The sequence below is a fragment of the Peromyscus eremicus genome, chromosome 11, assembly GCF_949786415.1.
Source record: "Peromyscus eremicus chromosome 11, PerEre_H2_v1, whole genome shotgun sequence".
In the NCBI taxonomy this organism is placed as follows: domain Eukaryota; kingdom Metazoa; phylum Chordata; class Mammalia; order Rodentia; family Cricetidae; genus Peromyscus; species Peromyscus eremicus.
Window position 1 is genome coordinate 32,733,527 of NC_081427.1, and position 24,240 is coordinate 32,757,766.

A 24,240-nucleotide genomic window follows, 5' to 3' on the forward strand; every position below is an offset into this window, starting at 1 on the left:
AACTCGTGATACCATGCACCCAAAAGACAAATGCTGAGCTGTGATTAATCAAGGGATTTCTTTTTGTTTTTCTTAATGTCTGCCCATATTAATGAGTAAAGCTCTCTGAACTACTAGTGACTTGGGATGCTGCATCATAAATAAATATTTCTCTGTTTAAATAAGCTGCTGGGTTTAATGTTTACTTTTTTTCTTATAACAGGTTTCTTATACAGGCTTGTTTACCCTCTTTATATCCTTATGGCAGAAAGCTATGTTATAACTTTTATACTGGCAACAATCCCATTTCATAAAGACTTAATCACTTTCTAAAAAGCCACACCCCTGAATATTATTACATTTGTGATTTGGAATCAAGTTATAAAGTGAAGAAATAAAGGGAGTACATTTTTACACCATAACTGGCATTTCATCTTTCCTCACACCCTGGAAAATATCAGGCAAGATTCAAACTCTACTTTATGATATTAATTGTTGCCACCCTTGCATTTCCCACTTCCTGAGACGTCTTTGGATTTGACCCCAGTTCTCCAGTCTGACTAAACCTATTTCCAGGTTTCCGTTTCTCTTTCATTCAAATTGATTATTGTGAATCCCTCCCAAGTAAGCTTCTCTCTTAAATGTAAGCATTCTTACAACTTCCATTTCAAATGCACACCTAGTGTTTTTACAACCTTTTCTAAAATAGTTCAAGTAGTCTTCACGTGTACCATGATGGACACAAGAGGCAGAAAAAAAAAAGTCTGTGACCAAGGTGGTGGCTCAATGTCTCAAAGAACACAAGGATGAACTGGTGGCTGATCTTTATCTTCCAAGATGAAGATATTTCTTAACTTCTGAGCCATCTCGGCTGGAGAGATGGCTCAGAAGTTAAGAAAACTTGCTACTCCTCCAGAGGACCTAGGTTTGGTTCCCATTACCCACATGGCAGCTTATATTTGTCTATGACTCCATTTCCAGGGAATCTTGTACCCTCTTCTGGCCTCCACAGGCACCCAGAATGCACAAAACACACTTACATACATGTAGGTAAAACATTCATACACATAAAATAAAAACAAAATCTTTTTTTTCAAAAAAGAAGAAATATAACTGTAAAATTACCAAACCGTAGCCCACTCCAGCAATCTCATAAAAATATTATCCTGCTTCTGATTCTGAGGTAGTAGACAGATACCTGTTTCTGTCAGTGCTGCTCACTCCCCTTCTCTACCACTTCTTGAGGAAAAGCTTCCACTGAAGCTTTGTTTCAGTCTTCCTACTATTTGCTTCAGATTTATTTCCAATATCACTGAGTCAGAAGTTCCTGTCAGCATCACAAGGTAAAGTCCAACATCCAGTTATTTACAAGGCAGAATTATACAAGTTATATTACAAATGCCAGAATTTACAAGGCAGGAAGCTTTAAAAACCCATCTAATCCTAAGGACTCAACAGAGATACTACTTGACATTTGAAATGGAATTTTTTATATTTTAACTATTATAGCAACTGCAACCCAAATCACTTGTATGTTCAGTTGTGACATATCTTAACATATTAATGATTAGCAGATTGTACATTTTGGAAAGAGACATCAGGGTAGTTTTTCTACCATCTCAGTTTCTATAATTTAAACCTAGAAAATAAATCATTCATAGAGTTGTCTATTTGTATTCCCTGTTTTATCCTTTTGCTCTCTGAGTATTCACTTGTTTAAAATTGTGTATATAATACTTGAATGCTCTGGCCAGCATACATACTGCCTGTGATGGTTAACACTGATTATCAACTTGGTAGGCTTGAGAATCACTCAGTGTACCAGCCTCTGGGCAGGCTAGCGAGGGCTTTCTTGACTGGGTTTATTAAGGGGGGAAGACCTACACTAAATGTAGATGACATCATTCCCCGGGGTTGGGTCCTAGACTGCAAATATAAATAAAAAGGAGAAAGCTTAGCTAAGCACATACATTCAGAACTCTTCTTCCAGACTGCAAAGACCATGTGACCAGCTGCCATGACCTTTCCTGCCATGATGACCTTTACCTGCAAACTGTGAGCCAAAATAAACCCTCTCTCCCTTAAATGGCTTAAAAAAAATATTTTATTTTTATTTATTTTTTATTTAGTGGGTGTTGGAGGGGGTGTTTTTCTGGCATATGTGTCTGTGCACTATGTGCATGCAGTGCCCAAGGAGGCCCGAAGAGGGTGTCAAATCATCTGGGACTGGAGTTGTGAGCTTCCATGTGAGTGCTGGGACTTGAACCTGGGTCCTTTGGAAGAACAACCAGTGTTCTTAATCATTGAGCCATTTCTCCAGCCGCTGTGCCCGTTTCAGTTGCTTTTCTCCGCTCTCACACCCTTAGGGCCGGCTCTCCCACCCTGCCTAGGGGAGGGGTAGGGCCGGCTCTCCTGAGTGGAGTGCCACAGCCAGTGAGGGACAGGGCTGGCTCCGCCCCCTTCCACCCCTCACCTACCACAGGTGGGAGAGCTGGCCCTGAGAGCAGGAGAGAAAGCTCCACCCCTTGCCAGGTACAGCTCTTGGGAAAGCAGCCTCCACACCTCCCCAGGACAGCACAGTAGAGCTGGCCCTGGTGGCGTGGACACAGATGAGCCAGCTCTGAGGGCATGAGAGTTAGAGAGCTGGTCCTGCCCCGCTCCCGGGCAGTGTGGGAGAGCTGGCCCTGCCCCGCTCCCGGGCAGTGTGGGAGAGCTGGCCCTGCCCCGCTCCCGGGCAGTGTGGGAGAGCTGGCTCTGCCCCGCTCCTGGGCAGTGTGGGAGAGCTGGCTCTCCTGGCTGTAACACTCCACTCTGGTAGAGCCTGTCTCACCCATTGCCAGCTGCCCCAGGCAGGAGAGCTGACCACACCCCCCAACCTGTGCAAAACAGAAAAGCTGACCTTGGTGGCACTGGTGCAGGCGATCAGGCGCAGGCTGACCAACTCAACTACCACCCAGTGTAGACGAATTTCTAAAATGATCTTATTAAATTTAAAAAAACAAAAAAACAAACAAACAAACAAACAAAAAACGCGGAGCCAAATATAGGGGTGAAAGCCTTAGATCAGGGAAATAGGGAGAGCCACCAGCCAACCTTACCTCACCAACTCTGCAGCTTCCAAATGCAAGTTACTTCCTATCTATCCATGCCTTCGTTGCCTTGCTTTCCTGCCCTCTCTTAGCCCAGCTACCTCACTTCCTCTTCCTATACAACCTAGGCCCAGATCCAGGCTTTGAGTTGGCACACTCCAACATCTACCCCATCCATGAACTGCTGGAGTGCATGAAGGGGCCAGTCCTGCAGATCCAAAGCTACAGGATCTCCATGGCACAGGGCAACAACAGGATATCCAAGAGGAGTCCTGGCAAGATCCAGTATTGATAGTGTCAGAATCCAGAAGCCTCAAACCAGACCAATGACTCATTACAGTGAACATTTGCAAGGAAAACCGTGTGACACATAGTGACACACTGCAGTTTCCACCATTAGATTTTTTTTTTTAATCTTTTTCTTTTATTTTGTTTTCTGTGGGGGGGGGGGGACGGTGCAAGGGCAGAGGGTGGATATGGAGAGACAGGGAGATGAGTGAGATTGTGGTGCATGATGTGAAATTCACAAACAATAAAAAGTTAAAAACATGGTTGTGCACTATATAGTTTCAGAGGCTTATTTCAATTTGACTGCTTCTTACTTGACATTTATATCAGTAACTGTTAGCTATTGAAGGAAATGTTTTCTGCTCTTTGCTTCAAGTTTCTTAGATTCTTTAGTTAAAGCATGCACTGTGAGTCGAGGGTAAGCTGTAGTGTGATCAAAATGTTCTTGATTTTGTATAGCCAAATACAAAGACAGTAATAATAAGCCACTGGATGTAAACCAATGGTTGCAGCAATGACTAGATTTGTTATTCTTATTGGTTTCCATTTACAACAGGACAATGTTCTTCAATTGAAAGAATGTGATATATTTGCACTACAAATTATCTTATATGTTGAGGTTCTGTATGAATTTGTTTGAAAGGATCACTCTTACTTCACATATCTTTGAACACAATAGCTTTAACTAAATCAGCCTTTCTGTTTCTTGCTCATAACAGAGACCTTATGACATGGAATCTTTGCTAATGACTATTTCCTTTATCAACTGAGCAAGCTCCTGCTCATCTTTGAGGGTCAACATCACATATCATGAACCTTGACTACTTACACCAGAGTCCACTTCCAATTTTTTTTTCTTTTACTCATGCTTTCAGGGCCTTTTGTCTCCTGGATTATGATCTGTTCAAGAATGTCATTGTTGGTTTTTATATTCATTGTGTCATGGGGTTAATGCTAAGTTCAGAGCAGATGCTCAACATATTTTGGCTTTATTAATTTGAGTTGCCCTTTTCTCTATCCTAACACAAGCCATGAACCTTAATCTGTGCCTCTCAGCTCACCTCTTTTTTTTTTTTTTTTTTTTTTTTGGTTTTTCGAGACAGGGTTTCTCTGTGTAGCTTTGCGCCTTTCCTGGAACTCACTTGGTAGCCCAGGCTGGCCTCGAACTCACGAAGATCCACCTGGCTCTGCCTCCCGAGTGCTGGGATTAAAGGCTTGCGCCACCACCGCCCGGCCTCAGCTCACCTCTTTAGATGGAGCATCTCTTCCTTAATCATGATGAGAAAGTACTAATTATTCCCACATGCATTCTCTTTCTTCTGCTGACCACCATGCTCTTGGCCTTTTGTCTGGATCCAGTACCTCTAACTGCCCTTTCCCCACAGATAACCTGCCATTAAAGAACATGAATTCAATAGTTACTCAATGAGCTAGGTATTATTTTACACTTCTTTATTTTCTTACAAAGTCTTCTGTGCTTTTTTTCATTATTATTTCCTACTCTCATTAGAAAAAAAAAATAACTAACCTACTCTTTTTCACAAGGAAGAAAGTAAAACCAAAGGTGAATGTTGGCAACCACTTCCTACTGATTATGTACCAAGACAACTATTAATGCCTGCAGCAATACATTTCAAAAACTGCTGCCAAGCTATTATAACATCCCTTATTTATTTCCATATCCTGTTCCATGTGTATTATCATAGTGGCCCAGTATAATACAGGTCAGAGTCACTTTTTTCCTCATAGGCTGGAGTCCAACCTCACAGCGTTTTGTGATTGGCTAGTTTGAAAAGAATTGCTGCAAAGGAAATGAAGGAAAGGGGTAGAGGCTCAGCAGCTCCAGGCCATCGGGTTCCAGGAAGTGGGGGTGGGGTGGGTAAGGCCTTCGTGGAAACCAAAGTTTTACAAGGAGGGAGGGGATTTATAAATATTGGCCCTTGGTGAGTTAGCTAGCATTGATAGAAAAAAAAATATTCCTCGAAGAAGGACAAATGCTGTATGATTCCACTTATATTAGGTTCCAACATGGTCCAATTCTGAGAAATGCGGCAAATAATGTTTTCCAGGAATGTGATGGGAAGGAAATGAGGAACTGTAACAGGGCTGCAGACCTTAGTAGGAACCTGGACCTTAGCACAACTGACTCCATGATGAAAGTACCATTCAGGTCATAAAACTCAGCATGTAGACAGCACCACTAGCCAAAATGAAAACAAAGACTTAATCCATCAAAGTCCACAGTTCTGGAAAAGTCTTTAAATGTACTAACCTTGCCTTTTGGCTTCTCTAGTTCCCTTCTGGTTAACTGTTCTTGTTAACTGAAGTATGTCAACCCAGAACATGGGTTTTGTCTTTAAAAACTCACCCTGAGAAAGGCTCAGGGATACACTGGGATCCCAAACACCTAGTGTACTCGCTGGATGGCTGATAAAGACTTTCAATTGGCTTAAACCTATGTCCGTGGTGTCTACCCTACAACAGAACTGCTATTCAAAGAGTATGCCTTTTAGTTATTCAAAATAAGTTCTAGACATATGGTTGGCTTTGGATACCACCTCCTGTTTCCCTTGTAACATTAGAAAGGTAAACACCACAAATGCACCGTCTTAGGATTTAAAATGCTGTATGAAAAGATTGAGATATCAGGCCTCTGTTGAGAGGGCCATTAAGAGAACTGACTTCCTGGTTGAAGGAACGGATTCTATTTCTAGCCCTAGCTGGAGATACGACATTCTGATCTACTCCAAAAGTTAGATCATTATATACTGTTGTCTTCTTCTTTAAGAGTTAATTCAGCTAGGCTTGTAAAACCGCCTGGCCAGAAGATGGGAGAAATAATCACCCCTTAATGAGATGATGTGCTTAGCTCTCCCAGAAGCCGCTCCTCAGCTGCAGCTGCTTACACTGCTTACAGGGCATTCATCTTGTGCCTGCTGCTCAGCCTGCTTGCTTTCCTTAGTTCTAAATAAACAGAAACAACAACAACAAAGTAACTCACTTTTCCTTCTATCTTCTTCTTTCAGATACCAGCCCAAAGCCTAAATGTGACTTTTTCTCCCACTCAGGACTTTCTCATGCTTGCTCAGAAGCCTCTCTTCCTCACCATCATCCAGCTGCTTGCTGACTTCCATTGCTGAGCAGGATGGTTCTTTTTTTAAAAGCCCAACTCAAAAAGGCATGACTTCCTTTTCTTCATTTCAGTCGTCCCACTAGCTGCCAAGATTTACAGCTTGCCTATTATATTGTTTTTATTCAAGCTCTAATGAAATGATCCTTTTGGTCTGTTTTTAAATTGTTTTATCAATGAGAGTAAGAACCCAAAAGGCAACTTGGATTTCTTCATTAAGAAGGTAGGTATTGTATGTGTTTCCTGGCCACAGTAATAAAAACACTATTTGGTTATCAACTTGTACCTGCTTTATTCTTAACCTGGTAACCCAGGGATAATTTCAGGAGATTAGCTATGCTCCATATTTCACATTAATCTTTCCTTTGTCCATCAGTGCATGTGAAGGAACAAGAGGATAATCTTTGTTATGCTTTGGATCTTATATATCCCTCAAAGGCCATGTGTTGGAGATTTGGTCACTAGCCTGCCTCATTACCAGGAATGTTACTGGACATAGGTCTGGCATTTGGAAAGAAGAAGTGATAAGAGGGAAACAAATTCTATTGAAGAGCTGGAATGTAGGATGGGGTTACCATTTCCTTCCTGCTCTGACTCCCCACCCCCAAAGTCTTGGGGAGCTCAGATAAATGGCGGGTGTTAAGAGGGGGGGAAAGAAAGAGGTCCAGGTGCCTGTGTATTGGGTGGAGGTATTCATCCAGCATATGTGTAACCCTTTTTATTTCTCTTCTCTAGTCATATAATGGTTTCAATATGATGAGTCACCCAAAACAGATCATGCACCAACAGGTTTGCCCTCAGCTTGCAATGCTATTTTGAGAAGGTCTGGAAACATTAGGAGATGGGACAGAGCTAGCTGGAAGAAGTAGGTCATATTCTTGGGGTTTGCATCATGACTCAGATCTCTCCCTGTCTTCCTCTCTGCTTCTTGCCTTCCACGATGTGAGCAGGCCCCACACCTAGCTGAAGAGCTACAGGTGGCCAGTGGCTCCTGAGAGAGGAAGAATCAAGTTCCTCCAGGGAAGAGCTCCCTCACAGGTTTTTCAGTTTCAATTGGTAATCCCCAGACACAAGTACATCAAGCAACATTAGACAGATTCACGGGTTGAATATGCATGTGTACACATATATATGTGTGTATGCATGTATACATATGTACATATGTGTAACAATAATAATTAATGAGGAGAGCATGAATTTCAGAGGGAGGTGTCAGACACGGAAGGAGTAGGAGAACAAAGTAGCAGGAGTGATGAAGAGGCATTGCTTATTATGTGTGAAATTCACTTGTCTAGTAAAAAATTTACCAAATAGTCCAGAAAATTAAGTGAAGAAGCCAATCGCAAATAGTCATATATAATACTAATTTTTTGGTAATTTATGAGTACAGGTCATTTCTTTTACCACAGAGATTGTATTAGACGTGCTTGTCTGTCTAGCAGGAATGTAAAGGCTGAGTAGCCTTTAGACCAGTGGTTCTCAACCAGAGGGTTGCGACCCCTTTGGGGCCAAATGATCTTTTCATAGAGGTCATCTAAGACCATCGGAAAACACAGATGTTTACATTATGACTCACAGCAGTAGGGAAATTACAGTTATAAAGTAGTAATGAAAATATTTTTGTGGTTGGGGGTCCTCACAACCTGAGGAACCATATTAAAGGGTCGCAGCATTAGGAAGTTTGAGAACCATTGGCTTAGACATTAGTTGTTTCTGGCCAATCCTTTTAAGAATTGGCAGAGAGGATTAGAAGTTGGATTATTAGATGAGAATCTAACACTGGAGTATTTTGGGAGTGACGGAGTATTGAACCCAGGACCTGTATGTACTAGGCGAGTACTCTATGACTGAACTAAGTCCCCAGCCTAGCCCTAAGTGAGAATCTAGGAGGTAAGTCTTCACTTATAGAGCTAGATCTGTAGAGTTCAAAAATAAACCAAGGAAGGGAGCTTATTTACTTTCCACTGTGGTGACGAGCAGTTACATTTAATGGCTTACGACAATTTATGTTCTTGGGGTTCTGTCAGGAATCCAGCAAGGGTGTACTGAGTTGAAAGAACAATTCGGAGCCTTTTCTTTGAGCCGACACCAAAAGCCCACTGACACCAGTGGAGGGAATGGCTCACAAGCGTCTGAGTGGCCTGGGATGGAAGGCAGGGTTTGATAAGGTAAAAGGTCGGGGTGGGGGTTGGGGGCCTGACAGCGCTTGCTCAAGTCAACAGTCACGTGCCCCAGGCCACATAAAGACAAAATCCAGGAGGGAACTAAAGGGATAACGATCAGTAATCAAGACCAAAATGTAAAGGAAATATGGAATAAAGTCAGAGATTCCCTTTTGGGGTTTAAGACATTTTCTGGTGTACCATGATGTACTGTGTTCCACTTGTGGCAGAATTTAGAGTGAAGTTGAATGGTTAAAGGAGAGACAGACATTCAGTGTCTTTACTTAGTGTGAGAGTAGGATCCAGAGATTAATGGGGCAGGGGTGGGGGTTGGGAGAAGCATTAAGGAAGCCTGGTCCGGAGAAGAGGAACCACAAAATAATAGTCAAGTTTGCAGGGAAATGGAAAATCCGAGGAAGTGAAGGTTCTGATAGACACAAGAGCCAGAGTCCCTGGGGTGCAGTGAAAAGCTGCTGCGGGCAGTCATTAGGAAATCCTGGGAAAGAAGCTGAGGGTAGAGAGATAAGGGCATGGATGCAGATTTTAAGACTGCAGCGATTCCATCGATTCCATCCCCAAGGGCTAGAGAGTGCAATTGGAGATGACAGGCTTCAGACCACGTTGTTTCAGAGCAGGGAAAGTAAATTGCGTCTGTCAGAGCTGATTATGTTGTTGGAGGCTATAAAGGCACAGGAGAGTGCTTTCTGGATGAAGAAAGGAAAGGATATTTATTCAGGCTGCTATCTGACTATATTTTGTAATATATTCAGTTTCTCACTGTGTTGATGGCAAAAAGAGAAACTGCTGAGACTTGTGCCTGGCCCAAGTATGCTAAAATGATTTCTGATCTCCAAAATTAACATGGAAATCACACACTAGGGAAGTTTAATAGATTAAATGATGGATTTTTCTCATTGGCAGAAATGTGTGTGGGTGTTCCCTTTATGATATGTTAGTGAGCAATTCTTCCTTATTTTCCCTTTTACATATTTCCCTGCTCATGCCTACCTTCTCTTCCACACATACGAACCTCCTAGTTTGAGTCTTACATGCTGTCTTCTCACCAGCCTCACTCTCTCTACACTTACACCTCCAAATCCCACCTGCTTACTGCCTGTGTGTCTGCCACAGGTTTTATCTTGCCGGTGTCTAGCTAAGAGCCATTCCAGATCTTTCCAAGGCCTGTATCTATCTATCCCTTCCCTGACATAGGAAGAATTCCATAATGTCTCCTCTGCCAACTTTTCAAAGTTTTTTTTTTCATTCAGTGTCCTATTTAAATAAATTCCTCTCTCTCTGTCTCTCTGTCTCTCTCTCTCTGTCTCTCTCTCTGTCTCTCTCTCTGTCTCTCTCTCTCTCTCTGTGTGTGTGTGTGTGTGTGTGTGTGTGTGTGTGTGTGTGTGTGTGTGAGAGAGAGAGAGAGAGAGAGAGAGAGAGAGAGAGAGAGAGCATTTTCTAAAACTTAATCAATACCCGTTTAACACGTGTCTGCTCTGCGCTTGACAAATTTTTACTGTAGCCGCAGAGAAATTGCTCTTGAATGAAATAGCTCTGACCGCTGAGATATCTGAGGAATTGTGGGAGAATACATCAGAGCCACAGCCTCGGAATTTGTGAGCTGGAACTGCTATGGAATAAATTTCATGTGCTCAACTTGGACAGTGGTTTTAAAAAGTTTTATTGAAATATTACTCACACACCATAAAATTCATTCGGATATTAATTTCCACCACTTTTAGGAAAGTCACAGGTAAATACTCTTCAGCCGTAAACCAATTTCTCATTATCTCGGAAAGATGCTTTTTGCTCTTGAGGAATCTCTTTATGTTCCCACCTACCTCAACTCATTAGATATGCTTTGTCTCTGGGATTTATATAACTTGGACATTTAGTAAAAATACAATCATGTAACTTGTCTCTTGTGTCTGGATTCTGTCGCACAGAGTAATACATTTTGTTGGGGGTCTATTTTCTAGCATGTACACCAACATTATTGCTTCTTATGCCTGAGCGATGTTCTGTTGTATGATTAAGCCAGATTTCATTAATCAGTTCAAAAAACAGTCAGGTTATTTCTGATTTTTGTTCATTATAAATAATGCAACAGGCCCAGATCAACAGAACCAAGTAACCATGGAGTGAGTCTTCTGAAAGGCTGAAGTCAACATAAACTGTTCACATTTACATTGGCTCCTCTAAGGGGCTTTGCTGTCTACAGCAGGAGGCATCTCACTGCAACAGAATTCCTTACGTGTCCTGGATACTCGCCTCCTATTAGACACGTGCTTCGCAAATGTTTTTTTTTCAACATGTGAATGCATCGATATTATACATTTACTTTTCATAACTTTTGGTCTTTGAAAATGTAAACTGGTAAATCCACATTAAGTCTAAATAACTGTTGCCATTTGTATATAAGATGCCCCCTCCCCAAGGCTCACATGTTAGAGGTTTGGTTCACCAGGTGGGCACTACTGAGAGGTAACTGAATTGGTAGCACTGACTTCATCCAGGGATTAATGCGCCGAGATCCTAACAGGCTGCTAGGAGCAGGGTCTATTTGGAGGAGGTAGGTCTTTGAAGGATAAAGCTGGAAATGACCTAAGGACTGACTAACTTTCATGGTACCAGGAGGTGTCAAACAAGCTTCCAAAGAAGAGAAGCAACCAACAGCCCTACCCAGCTATGATGCCTACAGTGACTAGCATGGGGCAATAACTCTACGGGTGCAGTAGTGTCAAACATACCTTATTGATTACCACTAGCTTTCTAATTGGACTTAAGACCTGCTCAGAATAAGAGAAACCTAGCAAACTACCCAGGGATAATTAATCCATGGATCTTGGAGTGCCTATAACTGCCACTTTACTAAACCAGCATAATCCTTAATTTTAGTCTAAATATCTGTCCTTATACCCACAGATAAGTATAATCCTCATTCTTCATCAAGGCAACTTCTCTTTACAACAGACTGAGACCATTACAGAAACAAAGTGGTGGAGCCCAGTTCCAACTGATGCATCAACACAGCTCTTGCTCATGAAGCTCAGGGATCATCGTGAAACAGGGGGTGGAAATATTGTAAGAGCCAGAAACAGGGAGTTTGCTGTGAGACTGTGTCTCCTAGGAATGTCAGAAGCTCTACCCATAAAGTCTTACCAACATGACATCCTAAACATGACCTGAACAAGGACAACACCAATGGACATGATAATGTGGATGCAGGAAAGCCTTGGAGGCCTCACCCTACACAAAAAACTACTGTCAACTTTGGAATGCTGAGAGTGAGAGAAATAGTCTTCCCCAAGGAAGAGCACACCAATTGGTTGTCCAATAGCAAATGGTCAGACCTGAAAACATTCACATACAAGTGATCGAACTGACTGAGCAGATTGTGTTTATGTATTCAGAAGTACACAAACAACAACAACAATTAATGAAAATGAAGGCCATAAGAAAGCAAAGAGGGGTATACGGGAGGGTTTGGAGGGGGGAAAGGGAAGGGAGAAATGATGTGATATTAGAATCTCAAAAAATAAAAGATAAAAAAAATAATTAAAATAACAAAAATAATATGTATGAGTGTTTTGCCTGCATATATGTATGTGCACTGTATATGTGCCTGGTACTTGTGGAGGCCTGAAGAGGATACTGGATTCCCTGGAACTGGAAATGCAGATGATTGTGAAGCACCATGTGGGTGCTGGAAACTGAATCCCAGTCCTCCACAATAGCAGAAAGTGCTCTCAATGGCTGACCTACTTAAACAGTGTTTACGTATGGAAGTAAACAGATAAAACATAGGTTTAATCAAAAAATCTATCAAATATTTAACTATTTAATCAAGAAACTTCAAATATCAAATGATTCAAATATCAATCAAAGGTGACTAAAAAATTATGAGCAAGTTCTCCTACAGCAAACTCCATGGCTAGAAAATGCATCATCTAATTATGTGCTCTGCCTTTTAAAAATACTTTATCATATATATATACGATATATGATACACATATATATACATGTATGGGTGTTTTGCCTGCATGTTTGTACATGAGCCATGTGAGTGCCTATAGATAGGATTTTTCAATATATTCCTGGTATTTTTGCTTTACATCTAGTCTTGTACTTTCTTTTCACAAAGTTTAGTGTTTACTTTGGAAAGGTCTAAAAAATATGGCCATACTTATTGCTAGAGGGAAAAGGTGGTTTTACAAGCTATCTGAGAGAGTTTTGGTGTTCAGCAAATTTGAAAGATTGCTGATGTCTGGACTCCATGCTCCTTAAGTAGTTTAAATTTAACCAGAGATGACTAGCTCAGCTCATTAGGGCCAGAGGAGATGCAACATGGTCCTCGGGGACTAAGAGACGATGGCATGGGAGAAGGAATGGAAGTGAAGATGGCATCAGTAGATTTTGATATTTTAAAGTTTGTGTAAACTCTGCACTAAATAAATGTAATGACAATTACAAGGTTCCTACACTGGTCCATACCACCAAGTAAGGAAAGAAAACATGAAGGAAAAAAGAAAAAGGCTAACGAGTGGTTGGAAACACTCTTCATTAAACCTTAATGCCTTTTATGGAAGTCAACAGATAAAACATAGGTGTAATCAAAGAATCTATCAAATATTTGACTATCTGTTTTATCAAGGAACTCTTCTTTGATTCAAATATCAATCAAAGGTGACTAATAGATCATGAGCAAGTTCTCCTACAGCAAACTCCGTGGCTAGAAAATGCATCATCCAATTATGTGCACTCCATTATATCTTCTGTAAGGTTCATAAGTTGAGAATAGTAGAACTCAAAGCTAACTATTTAGTAGAAAGAACCTAGATACGTACAATTTTCCTTTGTCTTTGGACTACATTGCCAGGCATATTTTTAAGGGTCTTGGAAGATAGGCAATTATAAATTTTTAAGGAGAACAAAATTTCTAAGTCAAATGTTTATTATTTTTCAAAAGTTATTCTCTGATCAACTCTTTATATGATTTTAGGTTTTATTGGGTTCTAAACTACTGAGGATTCAGAAGACATCTAGTGTAACCCTGTTCTTTCTGTCTATTATTAGCTCTGTATCAGCCATTAAAATGTTTCCTTATGAACTTTTCCTCAGACATGATCTCTCTCTTTCCTACCTTCTACACCTGACCCTTACAACAACTGTTGTGACCACCTTCTTTCACTGCAACTTCTAGTTTATATTTAACAACCTGTTAGCATCTCAGAACACCGAACAACTGTGTAGTCTCACAAGCCATACTATAACTCCTTATCATCTAGAATGTTAGGAAGGTTTCCTGTCTAGTGGTTGACTGAACCTTGGGATTTTCAGACATTTGACGGCTGAGAAGACTGTGACAAACGACGTCCTATTAGGACAGAATGACTCAATGTCTTATCAGATCACCAATCTCAGGAGAATGCTTTTTCCTGTTCTCTGACGCCATCACTGTCTGCTTCTCCAGTTTATATTCTTTCCTTGTTCTTCATCATACTTCCGTATTTGTTTTCTAGATTTCCACTAAGCTCTGTCTCAGGTTTTTCCTTAAATATAATCTTCACTTTACCTCCCTGTGTTGTTTTGTTGACTTAAGTTCCTCTTAACACTTCACTTCTGTCTCTGTCGAGACCCATTCCAGGTGATGCATTACGCCACGAGAGTGTTAATGTTTTGTCATTTTCTGTAGCTAAGCTATTTTTAATAGCTGTAGATTCATGTGTGTTTGGAAGAAATAGCAGAAAAATCTCATCACATTTATTCCCATGCAAAGAAGGATCTTGCAAAACTGTATTACTATATCTCAACAAGGAAATTGACACTGATATTATCCAGGGACATTTGGCAGATTTTTACGAACTTCATGTGACATCAGTTTGCAGGTGTATTTAGTTCTATGAAACTTGATCAAGTAGTCTGGCGCCTATTTCCACAATCTAGAAGGACAGGACAGTCACAGCACCTGCTGTTCGTCTGTTACCACACTCACTTGCTTCTCTCCTCCCACACTCCTCTATCTGTGACTCTGATAACCATTAAAATGTCCTTGTTTTCTAGAATTTTGTCACTTTAAGAACAATAAGTGGGATTATATAGGCTATAATTTTCAGGCTTTGTAGTTTTTCCTCTTACTCACATTCCCTTGAGATTCATCCAAGCCATTGCAAGCATCAAGTCACTTCTTATTGCTAAACCCACAGCCTGAAGGGAAGTCATGAAATTGTTAGGTGTGTTTGTGGGCACAGGAAGAACTGATTAGTGGCCTAAAGAAGCATTGCTGACTCCAGTGAGGGTAAAGATCTTAATTTACAGAGAATCCATCTCCTCACTTGTACTCTTTTGAGAACAGAGATTTTCAGCCATGGAATATAACAAGAAAAGATATAACCCCATAGATTATGTCTGAAGTCGACCAGCAGTGAATCACCATTCATTCATTCTTACTCGATGTTACTATATATTGGGCAATACATCTTACAAATACCCATTAATTTAACCCTCACAGAAACTCAATGAGTAAATAGTTTTCTTAACCCCCATTCTATAAATGATGAACTTGAGGCCTAGAAATTTTAATTCACTTTCTGGTTGACATACGATGAAAGAGCAGAGATAGTATTTGGAGTCAGGTTCATATAAATTGATGCCCCTGTTGGTCCACAAGGATGATGTGAAAGGTCAACAGTCATTAAATATTGAAATTAAGGGTCAGAGGACAATTAACAGCCATGACCGACTTGGGGCTTACACACAGACTTTGGGTTCCATCCCTGTGGTTAACGGGAGTCATCTGTTCTAGATGGCACCTCTACGTGTCCTGCCGGTTCTCCTCCGCTCTTGGCCTTTGCTTGACTTTCCTTCATTCTTCCTTGGCACTAAGCTCTTTCCCAGCTCCAGGCCTCTTGCATATGTTATCTCCTGCATCTTGTACGTTTTTCCATTCTGTGCCAATCATGGATCTCTGCCTCTCAGCTCCAACGTAACCTCCTGGCCGACTTGTGCAAGCCTATCTGTGCCCTTTAAATGTTTTACTTGGTCAGCAGAAATGATATTCAACTTTGATTGTAGAGGGAATTATGGAGACACTACAGGAGGCAAAAGGTCTTTCCTGGTTTGAGGGCCCTTTTCTTGGCAGTCTCCTGAAGCGTGGGTGGCTTGCTGCTACCAGGCTCCTGCCATGGGTAACACAAGTTATCTGGGCCAGGAATTGTTATAAAGCACAGCTACCAGCTTGATCTCACAGTCACCCAGGAGGTTTAATACTAGCGAGCCTGATGTGAAATACTTCCCCATGAACAGATTTTCAGGAAGCCTTAGAGCAATGGTTCTTAACCTGTGGGTAATCAAACGACCCTTTCACAGAATTGCACATTAGATACCCTGCATATCAGATATTTACATGATGAGTCATCACAGTAGCAAAATTATAGCTATAAAGTAGGAACAAAGTAATTTTATGGCTGTGGGGGTCACCATAATATAAGGAACCTTGTTAAAGGGTTGCAGCATTAGGAAGATTGAGAACCCCTGCCCTAGAGGATTTCTTTCTCTTTAAAGCAAGTTTCAGAAAACAGAGTTCCAGAACATTCTGCTGAAGTGAACCAGTGCCTTACTGCCACCCAGTGAACTATGGACATAAGCTCTCCACCAAGATCTGAATCTTTGTCCCACTACCACAGCTATTTCTTCTGCCTGTGTCTCTTTTATTCTTTAGAGCTTTCTTAATTTTTATTAAACAAGACACTGTCATTTGTTATAGGATATTTGCTTACACTGTGTGAAGATGTGTTGTTGTGCTTGGTTTAATAAAAAGCTGAATGGCCAATAGCTAGGCAGGAGAGGACAGACAGGACTTCTGGGGAGAGAGAGGAACTGTGGGAAGCAGAGAGGTGGGGAGATAACAGCAAAACACAGAAGAAGTCAGACATACAGAATGAAAGAGAGGTAAAAAGCCACGTGACAGAACACAGATTAATAAAAGCAGGTTAATTTAAGTTATAAGAGCTAGTTGGGAACAAGCCTAAGCTAAGGGCAAGCTTTTATAATTAATGTCATTATTAGGGGATTGGTGGTCCCAAAAGAAAGACTGGCTACAGTCAATCTAATTGTTATACTTTATAATTCCTTATGCTGAATTTTCCATGTTCATATTACCATGTGGCCTCACCTCCTTCCTAATCTCCCTTTTCTCAATAAGGCCTTGCTATTCAACTCAAGATTCTAACTCATCATTTGATCTGGATTAGAGGTGTGTATCTCCATGCCTGACACCATGTGTTTTCTCTCTCTTGATTGGCTTTTGACTGAGCAATTATTGCTCTTCATTGGACGATTTTATCATCATTTAGGTACTCATATTTTTTCCTGAGGAATGCTTTCTTCAATATCTCACTTTCCACACTTCTAAAATTGTGCATTCATTTGTGTATTGTTATTATCTCTATAGTACTTTACTAGATAATAAATTGCAAGAGGGCAGGGATTAAGCCCGAAGTATTTACTGTTATAGTTCCAGTGCCAACCATAGTTCATGACCCAATAAATATGTAACAGATTGTAGTGGAATATTAAAAGGGCCATCACACCTGGAATTTACTCTGGTCCCTTAGGCCTTGAAATAATCAGTGATTGTTATCTGTGATTTATGGCATTGCTCCTTCTTGGGAATTTCGCATAACCTCAGTCATAAGACATTCCTGGCAAGCTTGGAATTCTTTTTTTTTTTTTTTTTGGTTTTTCGAGACAGGGTTTCTCTGTGTAGCTTTACGCCTTTCCTGGAACTCACTTGATAGCCCAGGCTGGCCTCGAACTCACAAAGATCCGCCTGGCTCTGCCTCCCGAGTGCTGGGATTAAAGACGTGCGCCACCACCGCCCAGCCAAACCTGGAATTCTTATAGTGACTGTTTTCTTAGTTAATGGTTCCTTAAGACAACTCCTAGTTCAGATGAGAGATTTTGGTATGAGGGAATCAACTTGATAAAAGGCTAAAAAGAGCTTCTACAGAGTTCCTACCCAGTCAGTCCATGGAAACTGATTCCCCCTTCTGCTTTTGCTAAGCCTCAATTCATTCTGCAGTGTCTCTCTTTCTTTACCTGGCCCATGTAACTCAGAACACTGACATCTGGCACCCAATGTGGTGGTTTGGGAGAAAAGAGGGGTCAGGACACTCCAGGACTGGAGGTAATGATCACTTACTGGTGAGTGAGATTCCAGGATTTGGCAAAGACATGGGGAATTCCCCATCTCAGAAGCAGCAATATATGCAGTTGTTAAAATGCTTCCAAAAAGAAAATGGAATGAAAGTGAAAAACAGAAAAACCAGCTTACTGAACTTTTAGTATTGACTAAACGTCATTGCTGTTGGTTTCAGGCAACTCTTCATGTTCAGTTAAAATGGATGGTGCGGAAACTGTTAGGGTCTGTGAGAAGTCCCATAAAAGACCACCAGTAATGGTGCAATCGGTAAGAGTGTTTATTTTACCAGCATGCATGTGGGGTCATTCACCTGTACATACAAAATGGCAAGACCTCAAAAGGGATGTATAAGCTCCTTTTAAGCACAGCTAAGGGGAGTTTCAGGGTCAGATAGATAATTTTATCTATGATTGGCTTATGTGAGTGGCAATCATATTAGCACATTTCTAATTGGTTAGGGCTAGCAGGGGTTGGCTAAGGCTTTCCATTCTTGGGCAAGTCTAGACAAGTTCCAGGCTTTGTCCTTATTTGGTTATTGCCTTGAGGTACCTGGAGGGTGGGGGAGAGTTGGTCCAGGCCTAGTACCATGCAATTCTCATCTTTATTGTCAGGGGCACTGGTGATTGATTGCCCTTTGTTCATGGCTTCCTCAGAAACTGTCTGTCCAGTTTCAAGAGGCAGGAACTGAGGCCTAGTTCTTAACTGAGTTATTAGGAGCCTGTCATGGTATTTGCCTGGCTATCTCGTTTCCCCTTGAGTAGTGGACTATCTCAAATCCTTGAGATGGGTCTGCTCCAGGGGCTGATATTGGGATCTTAGTATCATCAGTTTAGTGGTACCCAGACAGGAATTATCATTTAGTTAAGGCAAAATGATGTAAGAGACAACAGCAACTAACAGAAGCAGGAGGTGTTAGGATTTGGTCCTTATTTACGTCCTTTAATTACGTCATCAGCCTTCGCCGGCTTCCCAGCCTAAAAAAGCGGTTGAGCCCTCTGTGGGCTCTCTCTCTCTCTCTGTTCCCTCTCCTTTCCGCTCCTTCCCCCCCCCCCCCCCGTCGGTCCCCCTCTCTCCCTCTCCCCCCATGTCTCTCTCTCTCTCTCTCTCTCTCTCTCTCTCTCTCTCTCTCTCTCTCTCTCTCTGTCTTTCTCTCTCCCCCCCCCCCAATAAAGCTCTAAAAAGGTAACCATGGCTATGATTCTTTTAATTAGCACGCTCCTCCGCTGGCATGGCCGCCGCGGGCGGTGACCAGCCACGAGGGGCAGTGCCGCCGGCATAACCAACAGGAGGGCCAAAAGCCCTGTGATGGCTGACAGAGTTCCTTATGTAGAAGGGACCTGGAAATGAGAATGGGGGCCAGTTATTATTCTATCTCAGGTTCTGGTTTGTAATGTTTCTTGAGTATAGCTCAGGATTAGAAATAAATACTGAGAGCTTTGAGATGAGCTTATCAAAGATGAGAAACTATACCATTAATGATTTGATATTTATGTTAATTAATTTCCAATGTCTTGGAGCTGCCGCAGAGCAAAAAGTCAGAAAAAGCTTGGTCAGAGGTAGAACAGGGAAGTGAGAAGGAGGAAATTCTAGCTCAGAATTGTTGGTCAGCAGAGAATGTCATCTCAGAGATAAAAATGATGTTTTGGAGGAAGATGAAAGTGAGGAAGGTCAAGACACTAATCTACTCCTCTTTTAGATGAAACAGATTTAAAAAAATGAAAAATTGTAGCATTAGCTGTACAATTGCAAATTTGAAGATACAAATAAAAAGACTCTAGAGATAAAGAATGAAATAAGAAAAATGGTTCTTCCCAGTAGAGAAAATAAATGGTTAATCATAATCAAGGACCTATGGAGCCTCCTTATGAAGGAATTGAGGGACTGTTGCCTAAGACTATAAGGACACCACCTCATGTGTTTCCAGTCACTATGTAGCAAATGCCTACAAATAACCAATATCCTCAAGGTTATGTTCAAATTAGTTGGAGACCTACAGAAATGATAGATCTGAAGTGATTTAAAGAGGAAGTAGAGACATATGGGATGCATTCACCCTATATAAGACAGATTTTAAATAACTGGGATACTCAGAATAGAATAATCCCACAGGCTTGGAAGGATTTAGTGGCAGCTATACTAGAAGCTGGTCCTCAATTGCAGTGGCTTCCTTGATGGAGAGGGGAAGCAGTGGCCATGGAACACTGTAATCAGGCTAGAGAAGCAAATAGGCAGAAAGCAAACCTGGAATTCTTGTAATGACTGTGTTTGATTAGGTAATAGTTCCTTAAGACAATTCCTAGTTCAGATAAGGGATTTTGGTATTGGGGAATTGACTTTCTAAAAGGACTATTGTATATCAATAAGAAGAGCTTCTGCAGAACTCCTACCCAGTCAGTCCATGGAGACTTTTATGAGAAAATAAGTCCCCCACAAAAATACCAAGTAATTAAAGAAGTTTACAAAAGAATGTTACAAGTCATTGGTAAAGGTAATTCAGAAGCAAGATTTCTGTTTAAAAATAATTAAAAACTTTAAATCTTTCATAAATATCTACAGAAATTTATTTCTTCTTTGCCACATGGTTTTTAATTGTATGTCAGTGGAGAGGGAGATGGTTCAAATATGATCACTTTGCTTCTGGTATATTTTTGGTACATTGTAATTAAGCTGATATTAAAAATAAATCTAGCATTATCTTTTATTTGTTCTATTCATGTGGGTTTCCTAAAGTACAATAACTAACTATAAGTTGTAGGAGAAAAATGCTTTTTTTCTAGTGCAGAGGTTCCCTGTGTTTAAATAACTTGTTGTGAATTGTTAAGGGCTGTCTGTTGCCTGTGTATCTCCATGGTGAAACCAGCTTTCTACGGGAACTTACTTTGTTATGATCTTGGATAAACAATGGAATCATGTATTCTATGGTTTGCAGGGTTAACAGTCTTGTCCTTTTCATTCTCCTTTTCCGTAAATAAGGACTAGACTGTTAGGCTCAGATCCCTTCCAACTCTCTTTCTCTGAAAATGAACACACCAAAATATCAGTTGAACAATAATTCCCAGTGTTAAGACTTTTCATTTAGACTACTATGGTTTAGCTGCATCACCGTGATTGTAATTAAATTTTTTTCATTTACTTTTATTTTATGTGTATGGGTATAGTGCCTTCATGTATGTCTACATACAATGCTCACAAAGGCCAAAAGAGGTCATCAGATCCCGTGGGGCTAAAGGTCTAGAAAATTGTGAGTAGCCATGTGGTTTCCAGGAATCAGGAATTTAACCCAGTTCTCTTAACTGATCATCACTCCAATGAAGCATGATCTTAATTAGTCTTATCAATAAAAACCAGGAGTCAGATGAAAGCTGAAAGATCAGAGAAGTAGAGGAGCAGCCACAATCACTTCCTACCTCTCAGAATCCTCTGATCAAAGGGCCAAGATCCTGTCTCCACCCTGCCTTATTATGTCCTCTCTCCACTCAGCCTTGTCAATTCTTATCTCCTCTCCGTACAGACCTCCAGACCTCTATGGTTAACTAGTGGCTAACTCCACCCTCTGATCTCCAAGCAAGCTTTATTTGTTAGAGCATACACAAAATATCACCACAAATGTAAATTTCTAGCTCTTGAAAGTTATTATTACAAACTATTTAGGATAATAAAAAAATGCAGGATAGTAGTCACCTATTACAATCAAACTTGTAGTCATGTTAGGCATGTTTTCAGAGGTCAAACAGAGACATAGTTTAGATAGGTAGGTGATCTTCAAACACTTCAGAGACCTACAGAATATGGAATTTAAGATATTTTAATAACATAAAGTTCTTTTTTTTTTTTTAAACGACAATAAGACATGTATGCTCCTGGCAGCATCAATCTATTATTTCAAAGAAAATGATGGGCATTGAAGAAACTCCCTATGTTTACTTTCTTTGTGGCAAAAGTTAGCTGCTGGGCAAGAAATTATCCTTGCCTTGACTGGGGACAGTATGCTGTCAAAATGGACAAGCAGGACAGTGAAGAAAGTGACTGCAGAACTTTGCCAAGACAAGGTGGGGCAGTCCTTCAAAAATCCTGCTTCACAGATGAGTCTGTCAGATATTCCAAGCCTGTAGGCCAAAGATGGATGCCCCAATGTTGCAGAGGAAGCTTGGGTGACTATTTAGGCAGCCAGCTGTTTCTGTTTTTCTTAATTTTGGAAGTTGTTTGCTCAGCACTTTCTGTTTACTCAGGTAATTTCATATCCTTCTTGGGTCTTTGATGGAGTTGAAGACTAAATAGTTGTAATTATATATGGTGATATTTTGTTGTACCCCAATAAAATTGGCTGAAAGATCAGAGAGACAAAGGAACAAGCCACAGCTACTTCTCACCTTGCCAACTCCACCAGTTCTCTCACTGAATGTCACTGAGTCCTCAGCCAAAAGGGGTCCAGCCAAAAAGGCTCTCAGCGGATAAACCTTAGTTCCTGTCTCCTCATGCCTTATGTTCTCCACCTAGCCATATTACTTCTTTCCTAGTGCTGAGATTAAAGGTGTGTAAATTCCCAAGTACTGGGATTAAAGGTGTGTGCCACCACTGCTTGGCTCTGTTTCTCTCCTAGACTGAGTCACTCTCATGTAGTCCAGGGTGGCTTTGAACTCATAGAGCTCCAGACAGATCTCTGCCTCCTGACTGCTAGGATTAAAGGTGTTTGCCACTACTGCCTAGCATCTATGTTTAATCTAGTGGCTTGTTCTGGTCTCTGATCTTCAGGCAGATTTTATTAGGGTACACAATATATCACCACAATTATAGTTTTTCTTAGTTAAAAATAGAAAGTAAATTAGATACAAAGTTTTAGACTCACCAAGGTAAGATAATTAAGTATTTTCTCTAATTTTGCCAAATGTAAATAGGTTAATGTTACTGTAATTCTTACTTAATTACTGTTTTTGTTGTATATAATCTTACTATGTTAAAGTTAAAACCTTATTTTTTAATTAGACAAAAAGGGTAAAATGCCATGTAATAATCCTCTGTACACTGAAAAGATTTGTCACTGAAATTAGTTTAATAAAAAGCTGATTGGCCAAGAGCCAGGCAGAAAGTATAGGCGGGGCAACCAGACAAGGAGAATTCTGGGAAGAGGAAGGAGTCACCAAGCCAGATGCAGAGAAGCAAGATAAGATGTTATACTGAGAAAAGATACCAAGCTATATGGCTAAACATAGATAGTTACCAGCTGAGCATTTATAATTAATATAAGCTTCTGTGTGGTAATTTGGGAAGCAGCTACTGGGTATTTGTGAGTTGCTGGTGGGACAGAAACTTCAGACTACACTCCATCTTGCGTCTGTAAATTTTTTATTTAGTTAGGTTTGGCATGTTAGAATATGGATCCTTCAGTTTCTGTGGGTTGTTTGTTTGTAAACAGGGTCTCATTATCTACAGGCTGCTTTAGAACAGGCAGCATTCCTCTGGCCTCAGCCTCTCAAGTGTTGAGATTACAGGAGTAATAGCATAGGTGTTTGTACTCTTCAGTTCACCTTGCTATACGATGCAGTCTTCCTGGCCTTCGGGTTCTTGATTAGAAAGTAACTGGAGGTTTTTGTTAATTGTTTTTGGTTAAAAAACATTTTCTGAGTACGAATCTATGTGCCAGGTATACAAGCACCAAGGCACAGAACACGGGTTTTTTGTTCTGTTCATTCAAGAGTGAATTGACAAGGAGGAAGAAACTGAAGTTACAAAGGCTAGTTGAAGGAAAGTCACCGTGATTAATTACTCTTAAAAGATCACAGTAGTACTTTTGTACTTTCAATATATTCTACTAGGCAAGAACAAAAACTTTAAAAATAAGATGGAAAGGATAGAGTTACTCAAGACATAGTGTGTCAAACATATATCAGAAAAACTCACAAAGAGCATTAGATTTCTGTGGCCATAGGCAAGAATTAGCATTCATGGAATGCAAACCGATTTGACCTCTGAAGTGCCTATTAAAATCCAGAAGAATGCTTAACACTTTCAAGGAGGGTTTCAAGGTGAACTAAAACAGATAGTGCTGTCGTTATCACATTCAGGGCGCAAGACACGTCAGATACTTTAAATGAGAGCTAGCTAAGATACATCCAAGCTAAAACAAGCCACAGGGCTAATACTCGGAAAAGCGTCTTTCCAACTAGCACCTCGCGGACGGTCGAACTGTCCGGCTCTGAGCTTGGATGAACCTCACCCGTCCGCAGACTTCCGTTTCTGACCACGGGACAACAATCAGTTTATTTTAGGTAACCTCCTTCACGACAGCGCCAACTGCTGTAATCCTCTTTCCAGACCTTCCAATCGGCCCTTGGCCAGACAGCTGCAGGGGCTGCGCTCTCCCGGCGCCCGCGGAGGCAGCCGACGTCCCATTGG

General features: G+C 40.8%; 1 long non-coding RNA gene across 1 annotated transcript; it reads right to left on the reverse strand.

The window, feature by feature from the left end:
• Nucleotides 1-1,185: 1,185 nt before the first annotated feature.
• LOC131921891 (uncharacterized) lies at nucleotides 1,186-24,201 on the reverse strand. Its single transcript, XR_009382134.1, has 3 exons — nucleotides 24,015-24,201; nucleotides 4,602-4,746; nucleotides 1,186-1,306 (listed from the first exon to the last, which is right to left on the reverse strand). It is a non-coding gene; the product is annotated as an uncharacterized LOC131921891 (long non-coding RNA).
• Nucleotides 24,202-24,240: the final 39 nt, after the last annotated feature.